Raw genomic sequence first — 6,908 nt, 5'->3', positions numbered from 1 at the left:
AAACTACAAAATGCTGTTGGAAAAATCAGAAAGATCTAAATAAATGGAAAGACTTACCATGTTCATGGATTTGAAGACTCAGCATAGTAAAGATGTCATTTCTCCCCAAAGTGATCTACAGATTTAACATGCTACCAGCCAAAATTCCAGCAAGATTATTTTGTAGATGTAGACAAGCCAATTCTAAAATTTATATGAAGGGCAATGAAACTGGAATAACTAAAACAATTTGAGGACTTCCTTTGTGTTGCAGTGTTTAAGAATCTGCCTGCCAATGCAGGGGACATGGGTTCGATCCCTGCTCCAGGAAGATACCACATGCCATGGAGCAACTAAGCCTGTGCGCCACAACTACTGAGCCTGCACTCTAGAGCCCGCAAGCCACAACTACTGAGCCCACATACCCCAACTACTGAAGCCTGAGTGCCTGGAGCCCGTGCTCCGCAACAAGAGAAGCCACCGCAATGAGAAGCCTGTGCACCGCAACGAAGAGTAGCCCCCGCTCACTGCAACTAGAGAAAGCCCGAGCACAGCAACGAAGACCCAACGCAGCCAAAAATAAATAAATTAATTTTTTAAAAAGGACAGTTAAAAAAAAAAGTTAAAAAAACCCCACAAAACTCAGCACTAAGAAAACAACACAATTTACAAATAGGAAAGGTCTTGGGACTTTGGGCATGGGTTTGATCCCCAGTCAGGGAACTAAGATCCTGCATGCTGTGCAGTGTAGCAAAAAAAAAAAAAGAAAAGAAAAGAAAAAGAAAAAGGATGTAACTACAAATGCGAAAGGTCTTGAACAGACGCTTCACCAAAGGGGATGTATAGATGGCAACTAAGCACATGAAAAGATGTTCAGCATCATTAGCCACGACTGAAACGCAAACTAGAACCTTGGTAAGAGACCACTGTGTGCTTGTCAGAACGAGTAAAGAAGAAACACTGACATACTGACAATACCAAGTGCTGGCGAGGATGTGAAGCAACGGGAACTCTTGGATGCTGATGCTGGGAAGGCAAAGCGGTGTGGCCACTCTGAGAGATGCTTTCTCAGTTTCTTATGCAGGTAACTATATGCTTACCGTGGGGAACAGCAACCCAACCTCAGGCGTTTATCCTAGAGAAATGAAAATGTGTGTTCACACAAAAACCTGTACATGAATACTGGTAGTGGCTTTACTTCTAACAGCTGGAAACAACCCAAACATCTTTCAGTGGGTGAATGGATGAACAGACCGTGGTGATCTAGACCATGGAATACTACTGAGTCACGAAAGAAACAAACTGTTGATTCACACAACCTCTCAGATGAATCTCAAGGCATTACAGAGTGAGAGAGGCCAGTCCCCAAAGGTTGCCTTCTGTCTGATTCCATCCACAGGACCAACCTACCATCATGGAAAACAGATCAGTGGTTGCCAGGGGTTATGGGTGGAGGAAGTGTGCCTGAAAGGCATGGCAGGGGGTAGGTTTTGGAGTGATATAACTGTTCTGTAACCTGTTACAGTGACGGCTATCCGCATGTGTTAAAATTCAGAGAACTGTCCACCAAAATTAAAAAGTCAATTTTTAATGGAGGGGGATAAATTAGGAGTTTGGGATTAACATATACACACTACTATATATAAAATAGATAATCAACTAGGACCTACTGTAGAGCACAGGGAACTCTACTCAATATTCTGTAATGACCTATATGGGAAAAGAATCTGAAAAAGAATGTACATATATATAAACTGAATCACTGCTGTACACCTGAAACTAACACAGTATTGTAAATGAACTATACTCCAATATAAAATACAAATTAAATTTTAAAAAGTCAATTTTACTATGTGATAATTAAAAATTAAATGAACAAAATATTTTTAAAATGTATGTTTCAGGCCACTTTTACGCGCGCCCGGGCTTCCTCCTCGCAGCGAGTTCTCCCGCCGGGGGCGAGGGGTCACGGCCGCGCTTTCTCGGGGCATCCAGGCGCACAGTCTGGCGCATGTGCCCGGGAGCCGGGCGGATGGTCGTGGGGTCCCTCCTGGGTGGGTCAAAGGCGAGACAGAGCCTTGCAACCCAAGACGAGGGAGGTGTCCTCAAAGATGTTCCCCCCCAATAAAAGCCAAAGCGAGGCGGGACGGGGGGCGGGGGGGGGGAGAGACGCGGGCCCTGGACCCCCTCCCTAAGCTGCCGCGGAGGGGCCGCCAGGCTCCCCAGCCCCTCCCTAACCCCCCGCCCCTACCCGGCTCCCGGAGGCCTCCCGGGGCCGCCCCTTCCCCCAGCAGCTGCGCCCCTTCCCCTCGCCCTCCAGGGCGTGTAAGCCAAGCCCCAGCCTCGTCCCCCGGGGCAGCCTCCCTCCTCCGCCGGGCCCGCCCCGGCAGCTGCTCCCTCTCCGCACCCCACCTGCGCCCCAGCCGCCGACCCCCGGAGGAAGCGCGACCCTCCCCGGCCCGCCGCGGGGACCCGGCGGAGACCAGACTTCGAGGTAGTGGGCGGGGTATCCTAGCGACCGGCCCCGCCCCCCCGCCCACCCCTCTGGCTCTGAGCGGAGCCCGCAGCCGGCAGAGCCCCGGAGGCTCCTGGGGCGCAAGGGCTGGGAGCGCTGCGGGCGCCGGGGCGCGTCGGAGCTGCGGAGAGCCCTCACCGGAGGCGCCAAGTGACACTGATCCCGCTGGAGAGGCAGGTGCGCCCCTCACCGCGAGCTCTCGGCTGCTTCACCCACAGCGCCTCTTCCCCAGCCGGCTGGACACACGCCCTCCCCAGTGGTCACTGCTGCGCCCACGCTCTAGGGTCAGACGTGCCCCGGAATGCCCCGCCCCCTCCCCAGCAGTCACCTAGTCCCCGGCGGCGTCTCCCAAATCCCACGTCCCCACAGTCCACGTTCACGTGACCATCCCTCTCGCCTCACAGCGTGCACCGCGCCCCGCGCACCCGGCGCGGCCCCGGCCCCTCTCCGCACACCCCACGCCCAGAGGCGGCATCTTCCCCTCGGCTCGCCCAGCCTGGGGCCCACTCCCCAGCCTGACTCGCGTCCGCGTCTGCCCCCACGGCCCACTGTGTCCTGTCCTAAGGCTGTGCTCAGTGGCGCCCAGAGAAACGGAGAAAAAGTATGTTTAAACGTGCACGCGAAGAGTTTTAGAAAAAAAGAGTCAATCGCCTCAGAGTAAGAAGCAGCCGTTTAAAATAGCATTAAAATCATCAGAATCTTATTGGAAGCTGTACTCATGACGGTTCTGCGGGAACTGACCGCTCTTCGCTTTTTGGCTGGAAGAGGGTGAATATGGGAACCTGTTGCTGGGGGCTGGCAAGGTGGGCGCGCACAGCTGCCCCGAGAGGTGCAGATGCCACCGAGGCCCAGGCGCTGCTGTCGGAGATCCTACGGCCAGGACCCGTCTCCCCGCCCTGCCTGCCGAGCTGCCTCCCCTTCCTCTGGTGGCCCAAGCTGGACACCCAAACCCTGGCCTCTGCTCGACCTCCAGGGGCAGAGACCACCCAAGGACAAGCCCTTCAGCCCTCCTCAGTGCAGAACCCAGCTCGCAGCTGCAGCCCGCCCCACTACACGAGTTGTCGTTCCTGCAAGCTAGAACCCCCCAAACTGCCAGACACGTCAGACCCCAGCAACTCTGAGGCATCGACCATTTCTTTGTTCCTTCCTGACTAAACTCAGGGGGTGTCCCCCCACCCTCCTTCCGAGAACCCTCTGCAGTCGGGCTTCTCCGCCAGGGCTCATCTTGTCAAGGTGAGTTCCCGTCTCCAGATGCTCATGAGAGAACTCCCCTCACTTGGCCCGCAGCCTGGTGACAGTCGATCCTTTCCTGGAAACTCTCCTCCCCTCCTCAGCTCTGACCACTCCCGCACCCCCCCCGGCCCCCCCCCCCCGCCCAGCCTCTCCTTATGCCCACTGTGCGCACGCTGGGGCCTCTGCCGCCGCAGTCCTTCTGGCCTTTCCATGGAAATCCTCAACAAGACTTCCAGAAGACTTCTCATTAGAAGCCTTGGAGAAGACAAGCCAGGGGGAGGACATATTTGAAGTCCTGAAGAAAAAGAAAGACCTGTCAACCAAGAATTCTATATCCAGTAAAACTATCTTTCAGAAATGAAGGAGGAAGTAAGATGTTTCCAGATAAGTAAAAGTTCAGGGAGTTCATTTCCTGCCCTACTGGAAATGCTAAAGAGAGTCCTTCGGGCTGAATGAAAACACACTAGACAGTAACTCAAAACCACGAGAAAGTACAGAATACAGTAAAGGTTACTGCATGGGAGAAGCTAAAAGCTGGTGTTATTGCAGTTTTGGTTTGTAACTCCTCTATTTTTTTCCATATGATTTAAAAGGCAAATGCACGAAACAATAGTCATAAACCTATGTTAATGGACACACAATAGATGAAGATGAATCTGTGACAACAACAGGGGAGGAATGTCAATGTGTAGGAGCAGAGTGTATACTACTGAAACCAAATTGGTATTATTCAGACTAGGTTTTTGTAAGTTTAAGATTTTAATTGTAACTCCCAAGGAAACCAGTAAGAAAATACTGGGGAAAAAATACAGAAAAGGAAAGAAGGACATCAAAATAGTACACCACAAAAAATCAGCTGAATACCCAAAAAGGCAGTAATAGAAGAACTGAGGAACAAAAACCATATAAGACATAAGAAAACAAATAGCTATGGTAGAAGTAAATCCTTTCTTTTCAGTATTCACTTTATTATTATTTTTTAATATTTATTTATTTATTTGGGCTGTGCCGGGTCTTAGTTGCGACACGCAGGATCTCCGTTGTGGCATGCAAACTCTTAGTTGCAGCATGCATGTGGGATCTAGTTCCCCCACCAGGGATCAAACCCAGGCCCCCTACGTTAGGAGCGAGGAGTCTTACCCACTGGACCACGAGGGAAGTCCCTCAGTATTCACTTTAAATGTAAATGGAGGGCTTCCCTGGTGGTGCAGTCATTAAGGATCTGCCTGCCAATGCAGGGCACACGGGTTCGAGCACTGGTCCGGGAAGATCCCACATGCCGCGGAGCAACTAAGCCCATGCGCCACAACTACTGAGCCTGCGCTCTAGAGCCCACGACCCACAGCTACTGAAGCCCGTGCGCCACAACTACTGAAGCCTGCGTGCCTAGAGCCCGTGATCCACAACCACAGAAACCACCGCAATGAGAAGTCCGAGCACCACAATGAAGAGTAGCCCCCGCTCATGGCAACTAGAGAAAAGCCCACGTGCAGCAACAAAGACCCAACGCAGCCAAAAACAAACAAACAAACAAACAAATAAATAAATAATATATTTAAAAAACTTTAAATGGGTTAAACTCTCCAATTAAAAGACAGAGATTGGCAAAGATGATCCATCTTTGTACACATGCTGTGTACAAGAAACTCACTTTACATACAAAGACACAAAGAGGTTGAAAGTAAAAGGATGGAATAAGACATTCCATGCAAATAGGAATCAAAGAAAGCTGGGGTGGCTATGTTATTATCACACAAAATAGGCTTGAGGACAGTTGTTTTCCTTGAGATCATGTATGGAATGGGTTGTACCTGCCTGGGTCATATAAAGGGTGAGATTTCTGTCTTTGCAATCTCTTAATGCTCATCCAATAACAAAACTGTTTCATCCCTTTCTACCCTTGTGGAAGGACTCACTGGGTTTTTGGGGTGGCGCATGGGCTTAGGTGCTCCGTGGCATGTGGGATCTTCCCGGACCAGGGCCTGAACCCGTGTCCCCTGCATTGGCAGGCAGATTCCTAACCACTGCACCACCAGGGAAGCCCGACTCACTGGGGTTTAATTGTTTGTCCACCAACTCCATCTCCTTCCTGTTTTGGCGTGAGACCCAGTCTGCCACTCTGCCCCCAAGACCATCTCCTTCCCTTTAACCTGCCCCGATCTTTCTTTCTGAATAAACCTTTTATGTCCTAGATAATTTACTTTTTTTTTTTTTTTTAAATGTTTATGCCTCTCTTCTCTGCCTTGGGCAGGGATCTGTGTCTGTTTTGTTCACTGAGGGAGTGATACCCAGAAGGCACTACAGAAGCACTGGCGAACAGAGGCAGCTCAAACTTACCACGTGCAAACGCCAGCTCCCGCTGCTACATTTCCATCCCAGCCCACGGAGCCCCACCCTCGACACTGAGGAACATTGGTGTATTTGACTCGTACCCCCGTATCTAAGCCAGGGCACCCCATGATCCCACCTGCCTGCCACACCCCCTCACCCGTCCATCCTGTTAGAACCAGACTCACACGTTGCCGGGACCACACTCCTCTAAACGACACCCCCTTCCACACTTCCTATTTGCTTTCCTGGCCTCCTTCTTCTCGCACTGGCACTGGGCACCCCATTATAAGCTACATGTTCAGCTGCTTGTGGTCTGTCTTCCCCATGCAAAGGTCAGCTCCAGGTAGGGTGACCGATGGCCCTGTTTGCCTGGGGTTTAGGGCTGAAAATCCTGACCGGAGAAGCCCCGCAGTTCAGGGCAGACCCAGGCATTGTCCCCAGCTCCGGGGCCAGTGCTGTTTGTTATTAGTGCTGGGGCAGGGTGGCACCCAGTGGGTGCTCAGAACCTGCTAAGGAATGAATGAGTGAATGCACAGATGTCCAAAGGCTCATCCCAGTTAAGCTGTGAGCCCTGGCGGGGGTGACCCTAGTCATCCCTCATCCGGGGCCTGAGTGCATCAGCACGTTTCTCCTGGGCAGGGGTGGGGATGGGGTTTCCTGCTTGGCGGGGTCGGGGGGCCAGTCTTGCTTGGTCCATGGCCAAGGCAGTGGGCCTGCTGGGCCATGGGGCTCTGGGTGCGGTGCCAGATCCTGACGTGGAGGCGGGATGTAAGGTCCGGCTCAGAACCAGGTGCTGAGTGCCACCACCACTTGGTGGCAGCACACACTGGACAGCGGGGCAGCTGGGACC

This window comes from Balaenoptera acutorostrata, chromosome 11, assembly GCF_949987535.1.
Source record: "Balaenoptera acutorostrata chromosome 11, mBalAcu1.1, whole genome shotgun sequence".
Taxonomy (NCBI): domain Eukaryota; kingdom Metazoa; phylum Chordata; class Mammalia; order Artiodactyla; family Balaenopteridae; genus Balaenoptera; species Balaenoptera acutorostrata.
This window is presented reverse-complemented; position numbering follows the sequence as displayed.